The sequence below is a fragment of the Myzus persicae genome, unplaced genomic scaffold (assembly GCF_001856785.1).
Source record: "Myzus persicae strain clone G006 unplaced genomic scaffold, MPER_G0061.0, whole genome shotgun sequence".
NCBI lineage: Eukaryota > Metazoa > Arthropoda > Insecta > Hemiptera > Aphididae > Myzus > Myzus persicae.
This window is the reverse complement of record NW_019104147.1, coordinates 69,808-88,462: the sequence shown is the minus strand read 5'-3', so window position 1 is coordinate 88,462 and position 18,655 is coordinate 69,808. Positions and strand designations below refer to the sequence as shown.

The 18,655-nt window shown below is 30.8% G+C and overlaps 1 protein-coding gene across 2 annotated transcripts in view; it reads left to right on the top strand.

The window, feature by feature from the left end:
• LOC111039265 (protein prickle-like) overlaps positions 1–18,655 on the top strand; it is a 117,983-nt gene that overhangs the window by 39,734 nt on the left and 59,594 nt on the right. The window lies entirely within an intron of this gene.

Below are 18,655 nucleotides of genomic sequence, written 5' to 3'. Positions count from 1 at the left end.
TAACTACCTAACAAAGAATAACGAAACTATTTTAAAATATTTGTTGTGAAATTAAAAAAAAATCAATCATAAAGGCACCCCTTGCGTATAATAATTTAATATTCTGATATATATACTTGAAAACAGGAAATTGTTTTAATTGGTTACGGATAACATACTTTCAACACGAGAAAATTCTTTGCACGAGTATATCATCTTAAGTGAGGATATCTCATATTTTTAATCAGTATTTGCATCCTGGCAAATTTTTCAATACCTCCTATAAATACCGGTTATTGAAAAGTTAATAATCACTATAATATAGACTCTGTTATTTTCTTTCTAAATTAAAAATGCATTTTATAAAATGCACCAGTTTACGCTTAAAAAAATATTTTCATTTATTTTTTACTGGATGATATACCTACACAATTTATAAACATTAAGTTTTACAATAACCGTAAATTATAATATATGAAAAAAAATAAGGCGTATATAATAAGTAAAATATTTACATCCTGGTGTGTACCCTCTAATCGTGTAGCTAAATCTGCAGGTAGTCAACGGAAATACAGTTTATTATTATTTTTAATTAATGTATTAGGTACCTACGTTCGATTTTGAGTTGTAACTATTTTATTGATAATATTATTACCTAACTGCCGGCGAAAAATATTTGTAATTATTTGAATACGTATTTTATTGACGTTCGAGATTCAACCAGACGATTCTTAATCGTTTTTTTTATATATACATAATTATACGCCTACTCCGTCCGATCAAATACAAGTAGGTATCGTCGGTATCATTGAATAGATTACGGATGCAAATAAACAAGACACAGGTTTCCGATTTTGCCACCACTTTGAACGTGATTATCCGATTGCTAAAATATTAATATTTTTATATATCTTACCAAAAACCCCGAATTTAATATAAAAATAGTGTATTACTAAACGTTTATAAACTAGTTTATATATTTTGGTTTAGGTTATCATTCACGTTCGATTTATCCGTAAACCATAATAAAAAATATTGTATGTCATACTAGTTCATATTTGAAATTTAATTAACAGTTTCATTGTTGAGTCGATGCTGACAATGTGGTCGAAGAATGCACAAAGTTATTTTTTTAATAAAAAAATGTTTTGGTATAAAATATGTCCAGCGGCTGTATACACAATAAGTTTGTTGGATAATCTTCGTGATGACGTCTCGAATTTTAAACGATCTTTTTCCGTCCTTCGGTTTCCCAGCTTGGCCGCTTGAGGCATTTATATTTTCTTCTAAATATAATATTTCTTTTTCTCAATTTGTTCTCATTACCCTCCAATACACTTTTAGAGATATTAAATGTTGAATATCTCATTCGAACATTGATAAATCTATCTATTTTATTCACTTAAAAATATTTCCTTTTATCTTAAATAATTTTTATTTGTATAGATGATGTTCCTCTAATATAATATTATTTTGTCTATAAAATTGTGTTCTGAGCCAAGTTATTTTCATAAAAACATTAATATTACATTTTGCTATTTAACGAAAACAAAAACAAAGCTTTAAAAATAATCATTAGTGAACATTTTCTTCGTGTTTTTCTTAAGAAAAATAAGCGAATCAAATAAAATACAATCATAAAATCAACACCTAATATTTGATCTGAAAAAAATCTGTTATAATCGTACTTCAACAAACAACAGTGCACTTTTGTAAAAAAAAATAATCCGAGGTTTTTTAGTGTAAAATATTTATCAAATAATTATTAATACATTTTTTTATCTCAAATACAACCCTATGATGTAAAATATTAATTTGCTTTTCAAAAAAATTACATATAGTTCATGGTTTGTTTTATTCAGTTGTTCTTTTTAGTAAATTATTTATTACACAACTAAAAAATATAATTTACAATGAATTTGAAATAACATTATGTAAGGCAATAATAATATAAATAATAAAATAAATATATCTATTATGGGTAATTCTTCAATATTTCAATTTAAAATAGAAAAACGTATAGAGACATTGAGTATTTCATTAATTAATAATGGCATAGTTAATAACTATGATCTGAATAATAATTTAAATAAAAGTGCAGAAGTTCATTTATTACTATACTTTTTTAGTTAAATAACTTATGTTGAGCTAATTATTATTTTCAATTTTGAGAAAATAGTTGAAATGTTCTATACTTCTATAATTAAGTTGTCATCAAAATTTCAAATATTTCAAATGGAATTTAAACTTGGAATGTTGTCTGTAGTCTGTACAAAACAGTTTGTCAATAATTATAAAATATAAATTGTTTTGAAATAGTGAAATATATTGCTAGAATACATATTATTTATACTCAATTTTTATATTAGAAATAAATAATAGCAAGTTACAATATTAGAGTAAGTGCTGATCAACAAGAAATTGAAATATTACTTTATACACATGTATTAGATACTATTTATTAAAAAGCTACATTTGTTGATTGCCAATACAAAAAATATGTGGAAAGTTCTAAAAATATGAAAAATTATTTTAGTCTTCAGACAAGACAGATAAAAATGTTGTGTCGCAAAAAAAATAATAATGTAGAATGCGATGGGGTTACAGAAACAGTGTGAACGAAAATGTAAAAACTAGATTCAGATGGTATCTTTAAAATATATGGCTCTTTAAAATGTTTAAAAAAATAAAAGTATCTCAAACATATGAGATACATCTTATATTTAATAATATATGTAAACTTGTAAAAATGTTGGAGGGTCACGTTCATGGTATGAAACATTTTGATAGATAGTGTACTTAACCTAAATAGTGTCGGTAGTTCGCATACAGTCAAATACACTTTTTACTATATAATATGTAAAATGTATCCAACCATAAATCCTTACATTTCCATATAATATTAATAATCAGCTACTTAGTTATATTTCAAATAAAGTTATAATTCAAATTGAATTCAATGTACACAATATTGTAATGGGAAACAATCGAGAAACAATATGATTGGTAAGTTTCGGTTCAAAATCCTCAAATAATAAAATGTATTTTATATTCGTTAGAACCGCAACGTTAAAATATATTTTTAATACTCATTTGTATTTTGTATATATAATGGACATTCAGCGGAATTCCATCTCATTAATGCTTAAAATGTTCTTTCCCTAGTCAGACACATTATACAACGTGTATACGACGATCTAGATATGGCATTTACCATTTTTTCGTAATTTAAAATGTAAATATATATTATAGATGTTGATTTGAAAACATTTTCCAGAAACAACTAAATTGCTAGTAATAGGTTTTCTTTATTATGTCCTATATATTACATACTATTCATATAATATAGGTAATAAATTTGTGATATGCGTCTATAAATAAAAAAATTTTAAAGTGTATACAGCTATAATACATATAGGTATTTTTATTGAAAGCTAAAGCGTTTCGATTTGTTTTTATTAAACTTGTTCATCAGAAATTTACGACTCTGGATAATTAACGACCCATAAAAATCGTGGAAATTTCCAATATCATGTTGTATTCCTAGTTTATATTATTATTATGTGTACCTATGTCACACAGAGGGAGAGAGCACTCATCGCATCGATTTAGCGTCATGAATTTTGTGGACCAACTTATACGGAATAATGGGGTATAACGGATAATCGTTTTATGCGCTATAAATACTGTCAAATAAGCCGCCAACGGGTATTATGATTTTCGTATAATCGTTTTGCCAACCGATTAAGCAATATGCGGCTGTGGTGAAAAAAAATGCAAAAAAGGCAATTGAACTTTAATTTCAACAATTTGTATAGATAATATTTTACCGGATGTGTTTCATGCTCCATTTCCCAGATTAGGCTTTGTTAAGTTTAAAAAACGTCCATGATGATCTAAATGGAACTTCGAAGTTTTTTAGGGTAAAGTTATTATACTTACAATTTACAAGCTTACTTGACTTTATGAATGTCAACGAAGTAATTATTTAATACATATTTTATAAGACACATAAAGTATTTGAAAACACCTTGTATAACTTGTATTACATATTTAGTTATTTTCATGATAATATAGCGATTAAAAAAATGCAATAGATTACAAAATTAGTTATGTTACATAATATAACAATATTATTGTATTAACAGCCCAAATTGATATAAAGTGTATCATTAGGATTCCCAAACAACCACTTAAACTGTAATATGTTTAAAAACTATAAATATTTACTTAAATCTCTAGCCCAAGTCTATTTGTTGAAAGTTTCGAATATTGCAATAATGTTAATACTGTCCTCTCTGTAAATGGACTCAAGTGTCCTAATGTACTGACCGCAATAAACCCTATGACTATCCACCCATGCCAATTGTTGGTTTCCAAATCCGTTGAGCATAAGCCCGGGATAGGCCGATTAAGCGTCGGAATGTCAGCGGGAATTCCGATTTTCTTGTAAATTTACCGGCACATTGTGCAATGCCGGTACACGAGTGGTCCATTTACACGTTATAAACCTGAACCAAAACCGCACTTCTGTGACCCGTCACGGTGTAAATTGCACTACCTGTACCACAGTTGTGGAAAAGTGGTGAAGTAAAGGAAAGAAATCCCATGTTTAAACACTGTTTTTCGGGCTCGATTTGAACGAAACGCAATTTCGAAACCCTTGCGATTGCACCGAAACGATACAGTCTATTGTTTGGCCTCAAAAGGTTTTCAATTCATTATACTGTACTCAATGATGAAAATTAAATGTGTTAGAGAAAATCCCATCAACACATTAACTCTGGCATAACAAAAAAAGGGGGGAATTGGAATTTGCATGTTTTCTCGAAAGGTTAATTTAACGAAACTCTGCAGTATAAATTAGCTCTCTATTGACATACTGATATGCATGTATGTTTACTCAAGAACCACCCAATTCAACCGAAAAAAAATTTAGTAAAGGATTATAGATTAGAATAATGAATTCCCAATTTAAAAAACTCTTATTAGGAATAAATTTATATTTTTAGTATTAAATTAAAGTTAATTGGGTTTTGTTAAACACCAAAATGTATACACAATCAAATTAGACCATTTGTAATAATTGAAATACGAATTCAATTTTTGATTATTATATTAGATAGGTGTATTAAATACATAAAAAGTAATTTAAAATTGGACTTAATATATTTGCATTTTAAATAATTTTTATTTGTCGTACTTACCTTATCTAGCTATATGATAACTTGTATTCCGTGTATTCGGAAAAAAAATGGTTAACCGATTTAATACAATTATAGTCCGTAACAATATTTACAGTAATAAAGTTAATCATTAAATTATTTTATGTAAATTTCTAACACTGTTTATGTTCCTACAACGTTCGATTAATATTTAATCATCATTCCGAAAGTAAATTAATATAAAGTAGATTTTTAATGAATAATCACAAATAATTACAACAAATCTGTATGTTAATTTCTTTATAAAATGGTAGACTATAAAGAAATTATGTCGAACAAAATTTTATTTTTTTTAGACTTAGGTTTATATTGCATTCTAAGGTATTAAAATATTTAATATTAGGTACATGTAATTTCAAAATTATATTAGAATATATATAATCCAATCAAATAAACTGCTATATTCTAAAACCCAGTAAAAAATAGTGTTTAACAACTTAAAATATAAATGTTAAATAATTAGAATTCCATTTACAAAAGTGATCGTTCAAAATTCAGTTATGTATGTCATTATGGTATCAAAATTTGTATCAGTGCCAATAAAGGACACACATTTATAATATGTGTTCGGAACGAGCAACAGTGACAAATTAATATGGCAAAACTCGTATTTCAATATTTTGTACATGAACATATTTTATCTAAACAAGATTTTCAATTATTACATTTCACACTTTAATATAATATTATATTAATCAAAAGTTGGCTACTGTTTAATGTTTATCAAAATGATTAAAATATTATCGTGTCTTCAATCGAATAAACACGTCAATGCGACAATGCGTTATATTATATTATAGACGCATAGAAAATATGTTCGATTTTCTGAATATATATTATATAATATATTAATATATATATACATAACAGTATAAGTGTATTGTACGCAAAAGGGCACTTAAAAAGAAGAAAAAGTTGTATCGCAAAAGGTTACGTGTCGGGGACGAGGAAAACTTCAATGGCATTCATCCCTCCTCTGCAACATCTAGCTGTTACTCGATGATGATGAAATCTTCTACTTTTTTTCTCCATTCCTGATCCGCCTTGATCCTTTTTATCCTTCACCCCTCGGCGTACACATAATACCCGTTTCGGTTTAATCGCTTCAATATCGCATCGAGAGCTCTTTACGAAATTTCACGTCTTGCAAAACCGAGTAAAAAAAAAATCCACCCTAAACTCTAGTTCGGTAACGACCTCGACGATTGAAGTGCATTGCCCAACCCGTTTGTGTGTGTACGCACAACATGGTTTTATTAACGTCAACAAGACTTACCCTCCTTATTGGATCGCATCAGGTTTTTGCCTTCCATCACTTTTGCACCACAAGTTAATTTTTTCCTTTACCGAATATTTTACGAATCAACATAATGTTCCTACCTAGTTCATATTTAACAGTGTTCTCGTTTAATTCAGTCGAAAATCCAGGTAGTTTGAAATTATTTTATATCGAATTTGTTAAACAAATATACATACCATTTATTGTTTAAAACCGTACAACTTAATTATCCTATACGTTTTTCATTTCGAGTTATAGGCAGGTATAAAAGTATTTTTTGACGAATAATTTTTCTTTATTAACTTTACCCCAAAGCTTTGTTTAATTCAAACAAAAAAACATTTTCGTCTTATAAAAATATATAATGAAAGACATTTAATGATGAAAATTCAACTTTATAATAATATATATATATATATACCTTAATAATTTGGATAAAGTAAGAATGAGATACAAATAGGATTTTTGCACTTTATTTCGACATGGCGAGTTTTATTATGTAAATATAGTTTTCGTTCTTGTTTTGAAGGAAAATAATTGAGTTGTCTGTATTTGTATTAAGTTTCGGTCTCGTGCACTCATCGAGTGAAATAATTTCTACCTATAAGAAACTTAAAACAAAATACGTTATAATTTCTGTAATTTGTGATTTACTAAACATCGGGTATAGAAAGGTACACTATTGGAGCGTATGCGTAATATATTATTGTGTCGGTATAACTACGAGACTTCAGAATTCTAATTCTAATTCTATAAAAAAAAACCCCATGGGTATGAGAACTAGTGATTGTTTTTCCTTTGTACATTTTTTCACCGTTAAAAAATTAGCCGTACACATACCTGTTATTAACGTAGCCATATTATACCTATCATCCGTATTATTTGTCCATTCTTTTCGAAATCCTTCTTCAAAACACACACTCGCCACACACACATACACTCTCTCACAGTATGAACCTGACGTCCTGCCAATAATAAGTCATCTCACAGGAATCCTGTGCATGTCAATTTGCAGGCTGTCAATTATACAAACGGTGGCCATAAATTTTTCCCATAAAGTCGTTTATTACCTACCAGTTATCATTCACGGTTACTGGGTCGATATCCTCCGGGAAATTGTGAGAAATAAAATAACCCATCGAAGTCGGTGTATTGAATGACAACAATATTTATATTGTTTGTGAGAGAATAAATGTCGAAAAACTCTAGCGAAATAGTATAGTGCGAACACTGCACGCCTTTTTTAGGGTCTAGAAAATGAAATGCCTTCAAAATACTTTGACAACCGCTGTCAATATTTTGGTACGTGGAAGATTCGTAAATGGTACACCTGCAAAACAACATCGTAAAAATTTAAAAGTTTTTAAAAAAATAATTGTTCATATAAAACTACTGCATATAACATTATTTTGTTGGATTTCCAATATAATAATACATTTAATTTTGATATTATAATGAACACTTACATTTTATTGCACTGTCGCATAATATTATACTATTATCATTATACCTATTAACGAAATATTTCATCAAACATGATTTATAAAATATGTAGGTACCTTTTAAAGAAATTTTGATTGTCTTTCACCATGCCATTTCGTTTAAGCTGTTAACCGGTCAATTAACCCTTAAACCAGCCGAACCGTGACTGAACAATAATATCGACTTTTTTTCTTTCTTTTTTCTCGTCAATAGATGTAGAATTTTCACGATTCCACGTTTACGATTACCGCCAGTATAAATCAAAATTAAATACCCTCTTTTGCTCATTTATTTCTAATTTCACTGACTTATCGTTGAATTTCCCGCGCACGCGTGACGTGTAAATTAAAATTCACAAGAAATAGTACTTTTACCACATTCGACAACCGGTTCACAGCGGTGGCCACCAGGTTTTTGATGTGTTGTTACACGGAGTGCGTGGAGACACAGACAACACTAACGAACGATAACATCTCAGAAAGTAAAAAGAAAAAATATATTAAGATTCCCATTTGCAGATAACCATTTGCATACTCATCGTCGGCATATATACACCCAACTAATAAGAAATAAATATAAATTATTGATACGATTTGCTATAATACACAATGCACATTTGACTATTAAACGTCCTCTTTATTGTATAATTTGTGTTAAAACTCGCAGTTTTAATAAAATATTATAACCTTAATTGACTTGCAGACACACCGGTGCTGATAATATTTCTTCAGTTATATTTTTTTGTTTTAATTAAAATTGTACAGAGACAGCAACATTTAGTGTACCTACGTCCTACATGTTATATTAAATGACACCCATACGATAAAATGTCGTTCGGTTATCAATCGACATTTGATGAATTCATATCTAATTGCAGATTTGTGTACTTAGTTGTAATACTTACGTTCAATCGATTTGATTGTTATTTTACTGTTAATATATTAATTATTTTTTAATCTAAAGTACTATTTAAATATTTGAAATTCCAGGATAAAAATTCACCATAGGTATAACATATTTATATACCACCATAGCTGTACTAATGCTCATACATTTTTTTTATAAGGTGTCTTTTGAAGTAGCATTAAATAATATTTCATGATTTCAACTATTCTCTGTACCAACTAATATAATATATTTTACTAGCTGCCAACTTTAAACCAAGATTTAAAACCTAATATTTAGAATAAGTAGACAAAAAATATGTAATCAATTAAATTATTTTTAAACCCAATGTCCAATATTTCCGAGGATACTTTATCAATAAAAAAAAAATATATGTATATTTTACTTTCAATAGAATATTTTTTAATTATTTGACGTATACATTGTACATCAATAATAGTTTGACTTGGACGAGTTAAATAAACGTTGTACGAAATATGTTTGAATAATATTAATTCGATAACACTAAAACGTTTTAAGAAAATATGTTTTTCTTTTTTTTTGAGGCGTGTCAGTTTTTTTATTTTCTAAATCCCGAATTCAATTTACATATGTATAATATAATATATAGTCGCTGAAGAAATCATAATCAATAAACATAATATAGTTAACACCGATAGAAAATATGACGTGAAAGTAAACACATACAAATCAATTTGAATGGCCATTACATTTATTATGAATAATATTTATTGGGTATAATGAGTATATGTTATATTATTATATACTTTCATAGTATGAAAGATTCTAGTATACGAGTTACAATTACTTTTTATGATTGTCGTCAAAACACTCGCAGCGGTCTGTGCCAACCACAGAGTCTGTGGTTATGATTGAATATAATACTATATACTAGGGTTCTTTATTCTTTAATCGAACATAATGTACCGTTGGCGAATCGAATAATATAGGTTGTATCTTTCACGTGTATTATAATAATTATGTTAGCGAGTATAGATACATCTATAAGTCTATTGTATAAATGATGATTAAAAACCTATCGAACAGCTTTTCAGATTGTGATCATAATGCGGTATTTAACTTACTTTGCGCGACACGACAGGCCGTTTTAACGGTTGTTGAGCTTAGGTTTTTATCGGCAATGCTCTTGGAGCAATATAATTAGCTGTGGAAGTCTTCGTTTGCACTATCGCATCATGGCGATGTCGTGAAGTAAACAAAAGAAAGATCCAAACTCGTAAAAAGACTATAAACGCACGTTTGTTTGAACGTATAAAAGTGGTGACTGACGAGTGCCATACATACAACCAGACGTGGTAGGTAAACACCGTAAAGTGTGCTTCAAGTATTGTGACTGAAAAATTGAGAGAGAGAGAGATACTATATACATATTATAATACACTATATTATAGCGAGAACTTGTCAATTAAGTCTTATTTTACTGCTGTCGTCAAGCTTCACTGAACACAAAACCTTTTAAATAATATATAGAATCGCTCATTAATATCATACTTTATTATGTACATAAATTAGTTCACTGAAATATTGTATCAGGCAAAGGCTACAATAGGTTAATTTTTTCAAATAATTTAAGTTCATAATATTATAATACTTATTTATTTTGTATACATATTTTTAACTTGTATAAACTATTTACAAGTCTGCAGGATACAAAATAAAAAAAATATGGATGCAAATACTGAAATATCAAGTCGTATTTTATATATTGTAGTTATTATTGTGAAAAGTTCTGAACAACTGCAAATGAGTGTGAAGAGATTTAAATAGGTATATACAAGCAAATAGTATACCTACCCTATAATAATATAGTTCAGGAATAGTACCGGTTTATACACTGTTTGTGTAAAATATTACATAGATTATTAAAACACCTCGACTCAGACCGATATAATATATTATTATTGTAATAATATCTTTCTGGTATTAGTGAACTCGGCGTTTATATCTATTACGCACGTCACTCATTGCGTACGCCGCGTAATATTCAATCACCGGAGCCACTCGATTTTACAATAACGACACGATCTTCGAGGCTTGTATAACCGAACAGCAAAACATAATACACACGCTTACAACAATAATAAAAATAATAATAATAATAATGGACCTCCGCCGTCGCCGCCGCCGCCGGGTTCACGTGACAATGATCCGCGTGTCACCTCCGTCGCCGACGTCGTCGCACATGGTACGTGACTTCCGAAGCCGCAAGAACGCGTGCCCGTATCACGCGTATTTATTGTCCAAGTACAACCATGAATTTGGTCCACGTCGGAGGTATATTAAATTATGCTAGTATATATATTTTTTCTATTATTTTTTTTTTTAGTTAGTAGTAGGCCCTAATAATATATTATATGGGTACGTGATTGTATTCCCCTCACACTAACCGCAAGTGTTGTACATTCGTCGTCGTCGTCGTCGTCGTCGAAGTCGTCGTTCTCACATAATAAAATACTCTCTGTATACGCGCGAGATACACAATTATTGTTGTTGATGTTATTATAGTAAGATACATTATTATTATTATTATTATTATTATTATTATTATTATTATTATTATTATTCGGTATACCTCTCTCTTTCTTATATGATTTTTTTCTTTTGAATGATACCGGCCGGGCACTACGACGTGTAGTACGTACGTGCGAGTCGAGGAAAACAACACCGCCGATACACACCGATTATTATCTTTTAATTTTATCCGTCATGAACGAACCGTGACGGCACTCTGCAGCGGCGCTGACAGATGGAATCCGACATCCGCCGCGGTCGGTGTGCCATCCCCCCGATCGAGGTCCGTGAGCGCGGTTCGAACCGTGTTACCGCGATTCGTGAATCCGTGGCAAAAATAACAAGAGACGTCCTTTGTACGCGCAGACGACGTCTGTACATAATAATATAATTTCTCGCGTGTAATTTGATATGGCCGTCAAACGAAGATTAACTCCCGTGCACAGCTTTACAACACTATTACACACGTATATTATACAATAATAATACATATATATATATGTAATATTATGCCCGAGAAGGACATATTATTATTGTTATTATTATTATTATTATTATTAGTAGTAGTAGTAGTAGTATTATCGTGTATAGCGCGAAATATAATATCGTAGCTGCACGCTGCTATGGCGATCTGAGACTGTATAATATTATTATAAGAAGGTTGGGAATGAAAAAAACTCATGTACGATTTCATTAAATGATAAACGATATGCGCCGAAATACGTGAAAAATAAAATAAATGACAAAAAATGTGATACTCGTGGTAGGTATTATATTTTTTTGTCGTTTTTAATTCCGAAATCGAGATTAAATCGTACACACGAAGTATTATATACATTTCTTTGTATCTAGATCTTTCGAAATGTAGTAAGAATATTGTAACTTATAATACCTATATATTATTATTACCTAATACAATATATTTTGACAATCGCATATAGTTGTGTATAAATAGTTAGGTTATTATAAATAGGTATTCGTGTGTGTGTGCTGTGTGCCTATGTGTTATACAATAAAAAAAAAAATACGCAGTCTTATGAATTTCGCTTTCGGACGTCGAAAATTTAACCGTCGCATTAAGCCACTATGTATGCAACAGGTGTTTCTAAATGGAGTTCACCTGTGGCTGAACATAAAAAATAAAACACGGGATCCATGTATATGCATAAAATATATATCTGCGCGTATACTCTTTAAGTGCGGTGTGTTTCTGTATTATTTATAAAAATGGCTTCGTGTGTCGTTAACATTGAGAATTTGTGAAAACGGTACCCTTTTGACGCGCCGCGAGTTCCATATATTACATAATGTATATAACTTTGGTCACGACATTCTTGGTGACTTTGTCACTTTGAACACGCAGAATAACATTAAAATGTTAATATATTAATAGAAATTCACTGCAAAAGCTCAAATATCGAAGTCGAGCGCGCACATTTATATAATGTCATCGCGGACCGTGGTTTTGCCTAGAACATTATTTTAAGTAATATTATTCTGAAAAAAACTAATCAAAAAACGTTTTGATGCTTGCTGTTTTCTCTTCGAATACTGTTTACAGTTATAATAAATGTACACAAACAGTAGGTATAAAGTACGCCTAGTAGCTGTAATGCGTAGAAATATTATATATCATCGCGAGACGGTACAACAACTGCAGTGTAATCCTTCGACGAGTTTATTTTCGTTTCCATTATCCGAATAGTTAAAAAATGTTAATTCTTCGACCAGGGCAAATGGTTATTGAGTGAAAATCACCGTTATCAAATAGACGGTCGGCCAGACCGAGCACCCGTGTCCTATATTATAGGTATATATGTATATTATTTATTACATGGGACTCTGGTCGGTGTATATGGTAATAACCGTGTTTAAAAGAGTTTTTTTCCTCCGTATAATTACTTCAACAGTCTCAAAAACGTAGCCGACCCCGTAATACGTGTGTGCGTGTGTGTGTGCGTATACGATACGTTGTGTTGCTCTACAACAGTGTTTTTATAGGAAAAAAAATCCACACGATAACATTTGTGTATTATATTATATACGTATGACGGTCAGCTGCTACAAGGCGTGTCACAGGAGCTGCTGCTGGTCCGCCACATTCTCGACGGTTGTCTTTCCCGCGGATATAATATAATATAGGTACGACGCTCTCGTGTTTCATAATAATAATTATAATATTATTGTGTACGCATATACAGATAGGGTGGGTGAGGGAGAGAGTGTGAGTGAGCGATGAGGGAAGGGGAAAGAGGTGTACTGCCGTCATGAAGACACGCATTATACACATTCGTTCACAGCGATTCCTCCGAGGTAATTTGCATTATAACACCATTTCGCATACGCACAACTGCAGCAGTACCTACCTATAGCAGTGTTATGTGTGCACAGAGAGATTTTTCTTTTTTTGTTGATGTATTATATGCGTGTGCACATATGCCCCTTCGTTGCAGCGTCCATGAATTATTAATGATCTCCTCGACCCCGGTCGTCTGGTCGTTAAAGACGATACAATATTATAATATATAAATACCATCGACGCGTGCAACGGATTTCGCCGTTTCGCGATAGGATGATAGGTACCCATAATGCGTGTGTGCGTGTGTGTGTGTGTGTGTCTGTGTACAATATTTTATTAATATAGTCGCGCGACCACGACCGCTCGACGGCCGGTCGCGCAATTTGTCTAGACTGCTTCGACGACGACACACACACACTATTATATTACATTATACACTATATACATCAAGCAGCATATATATAGTATGGTATATACACACGCATACATATAAATATATATATATATATATATATGTATATGTATGTGTATATACAATATGCGATATTGAATATACTCGCGTATATGGAACCGATAGAATTTGATCGGAGATTGTGCGAGGCATTAAAAACGGATCGTTCTCTATAAAGGAGCTGCGTGCAGCAGCGACATTACAACGCTGCAGCGTACTATACATTATATTATATATTATTAAACAAATAAATTCGTATATGGTTACAGGAATTTGAAGTATTTGGATCTCAATATTTTTAGGAGGAGTTCTATATAATAATATGTATAGTGCAAAACATAAAGCGGCTCGATAGACCGCCTCCAGCTATATAATATAATATAATATAAGAACGTAGTGCCTAAAACAAATTGTTGTAGTGATTTGTTACCTGCATCGTAAATAACTGTCGTCAGCCAGACGATAGATCAAAGCTTACGAATCGTTACAGTCATACTGTTTACGCAGAAGCTAAACGAAGGCACCATTTGCTAATTATACTTAGAATAATACGCCTCGTCAAAAAATAATATGTCTGTCAGCTGCTATTCCTGGAGCGTGCTCTGAAATTTGCATATTAGTCTCGTCGACTTAAAACAATTTGTCAAGTAATTGGTGCGCGCCCTACAGACGTGCTGGACGGGTATAAAATATATATATGTATATATATGTCTATATTTTAGTGGCATTTCGCGCAATTGTAATAATTACACTTCGGGTGGGTGGGCAGAGTTCCGCCTCATTCCATTCGTGATTACAACGGGTCGCGCCGTAGTATGAGAAGTGATTTTTTTTTTAACTCACTCGTCGTTTACACGGTCAGTTTTGGCAATTTTATCGTTTTCGCGGGATCCGCAATTTAGGTTCCGTAACCATATAAACCTGTTTTAATGTTTATATACATTTAAAGTTATTGTCCCGTTTATAGTATACAGATAGGTAGGTAGTCAATTTGAAGTTTATAAAACGCTAGACTAAAAATCTTGTGCATTACGTTATAATATAATGTGTGTTTAATGATGATAATTAAATAAAGAATTAACTAGAATCCATTAGGAATAAAATGTTTCGATACATAGAATTTTTAACGTTAAACGTTGTCTATCGGTTATTCTATATAATAATATTGAAATTAGACGGTAGTCAGTATAGACGAGAATGTTAAGTTTTTAATTGCATCCGTTTTGACGTTATAAAACGGTAAACAATAATGGAAATTATAATAGTAGTAGAAGCTATTGATCGACTACTAGTATTATTAAGGTCCATTAACAAGTATTAATATTTTATGTTCTTCGTTAATTATTCGTGACACACACCAGTACAGTACTGCACACAAACACACACACACAAATGCATAATAATATTAAGTTTTTAAGTTTTGTTTGTCCGATAAAGGTTTAATAAAAGTTAGAATAATGTACGTAGGTAGTTTTTAATTCTTAACCTAATTACTATATATGTCTATATCAGACATTAATCGATTCTAAGATTGATTATACTTGTGTAAAAATTAACTATAAACTTTTTTCATCTCCGCATAGCTATTAACACCGGCGTTTGGATGATTAATTGAATAATATGTTTTTCTTTCTTTTAATCTAACGGCAAAATAATAATATGTGATAGATACAAGATACAACGACTACCTATTGTCAGCTATTATATAAACACGAACAATTAACGGAATGTAAAAATGTTCTTTGTTGATGCATCGTTTTTGATAATTTTCACCTTGTTGTCAAATATTTTAAATAGAAACATTGGCAGTATATTAATTTACAAAACCGGTTGTTATAAATAAAATTATGCATAAAATCGTGATTGTTTCGACAGCCCACGGTTAGAATAACTTTATATGTTTTATATAAAAAAAAAAAAAACAACAACAACAACAATCATTATATATACATAAATATAAATGTACTATATAGGTACATACGTACGAATTCGTACCAATAATTCGAGAAAAAAATTAGTGTAAACTCATCTGTTATACCTAACAACACTGCATCAGCCACTTGAATGTTTCTTTTTCTTTTTTTTTTTCGATTTTCATGTAGAAAACATAAGACCGATCCTTCCAGCATAATTCAGTGTTTGTGCACACATTATAATATTATAGGCAACTAATACGTATTTTTCTCATATCCTCGAAGTATGTGTACAAGCAATTTTACACATAAATTAACTGACCGACAAAATAGTATGTACTCGGGTATTTGCGTTCGGAACACATAATATACAACTCCACCATACAACGACGCGTAATTATGGTTATTGGTATATTCACACCATACACAATATAATAACAATAATAATAATAATAATAATAATACGTGAGCATAAGATACGTGCCTCTGTGGTCATTTTTTCGGAATTCATATGCCTGCTGTTCGGTACTACACTCGTTATGATATGTTTGCGAGCCGAGCTTGTTGGGGGGGGGGGGGAGACGCCGGGGGCCCACGACAAAAAGCGAGATTTCTAGTCTGTAAAATTATCGATTGACCATTATTGTATTATTACCAATAACGGTACTATATAATATGACCAATCAGAGTTTGACTTTTGACCAGTACGGAATAATAATAATTTGACGAGCAAAAACAGATTGTTATTACTTTTGTTAATAAAATTTATTTCGTTATAATATATGACGGCAAGTGTAAAAGGTAACATTGTTTTTATCCAAACCTTGTTAGGAAAATAATAAAACCACGATATAGAAGTAATGGTAGGTAACTATATAATATAATAAGTAATAACGTTATCAACAGTAGAAAATAAGGTTGAAAAAAAAAAAACATTTTAAAGAGACTTAATGACGAAATACAATTATTTCCTTATTAAGATAAAATGAAAAAAAATCTTGTTACCTCGACTTTTTATATAGGTACATTTACAATATTAAGAAAGATATATAGTAGTAAGTATCGTTTTTATTTTTTTATCCTTAAGTAATTTTTGAAGTTGAACAAACGTTAACAGAGAAAAGATTTTATCTACTGTTAAATAAAAAAAATATATACGGTTTTCCTGCGACAAGATTTTTTCAGGAGTTTTCAATCAATATCTCAAATGTATTGTACCTATACTTCTCAAGTTTCACAAATGCATTTATTCTATAGACCATATAATATAAGGAATACTGAGATTGTATTGATTTAAAATATAATTTGTAAAGAAAAAAATAACCATTATTAAACCATATTACACAATATGTTACACACGCAAGATAATATGATCGAATACAATTTTACAGTAATTTATCGATTTCGAAATAAAAAGTATGATTTCCAAAAAAAATCATAAAAAAGATACTAAGATTACGTTTCATATTTTATAATTTGATATCTCATAGTATTCATTGTCTGGTGGTCTTATTTGTTTTTTTTATCAAACCAAAACTATTCGGTAAAACTAAAACAATATCGTTTGACACATTATTATCTATGGTGGTTGGTCTATCATAATATTAAACATATTTATTAACTATATCGTCTGTCTCCGAACTCGATGGTATAGATGGACTCGATGGCGTTACATAATAACTTCATACGTGCATGATTAATCTAAAATAATATCTCTTTCGTCCGTAATAATAACTCGATATTGTTTTGTTCTTATTATAATATCCACTTCGCCGTCGTCGTCGTCGTAATATTTTACAACTCACAAATCGCCTACGACTTCGATCGTCTCGGAGCACCACTAAATACATAATACGTATGTATAATCGATGTATATCGGGGTGATTGTAGTATGATAAGACTTCGTCTAGAAAACTACTCATATACATTAGGGTATATAATAAATATACTTTTATATTCACATATACATATATATATTTGGCCCTCTTATATGTGCGTATAGAATGAGAGATGGGATCTTCTCTTAGGTATTTTTTTTTTCATTTTATGTATCTGTACGGCGGCGTTTTCATTAGGTAGGAATATCTATATATATATATAAATATGTAGGTAGGTACCTTCCCAAATTGAGATCCAATAACGTGTCATGAAGTTCGGCGCGTTATAGGAGCCCGCGAGGAATATAAGTTCAATCAATCAATCTCGTCATCCTCGCCCACCCCTGCACCCGCCACGTCATCGCAGTCACATACACACATACATATTATATTATATATATACGGCTCGTGTATAATGCCCCTTTTACGAACAGAATGCTTATCAAACCTCGGATTTTTTTTTCGGATGTCAGTCTGCTACCGAGATTATCCGGTCGGGATCACAATGGCGCACGTCCAAGAAAGCCCCCGCGGTGGCTGCAGTATACAGGATGACTGGACAATCATTAGTCATGATTTTTTTCTCCTTTTATACACAAAGTCCATTAGTTGGACGGGAATTCGATTTTAAACGGATATAATGTGCCATACGCCGCGGACATAATACAACATACATGTATATAGTATGTGCATGCATTTCTTTTGCATATTA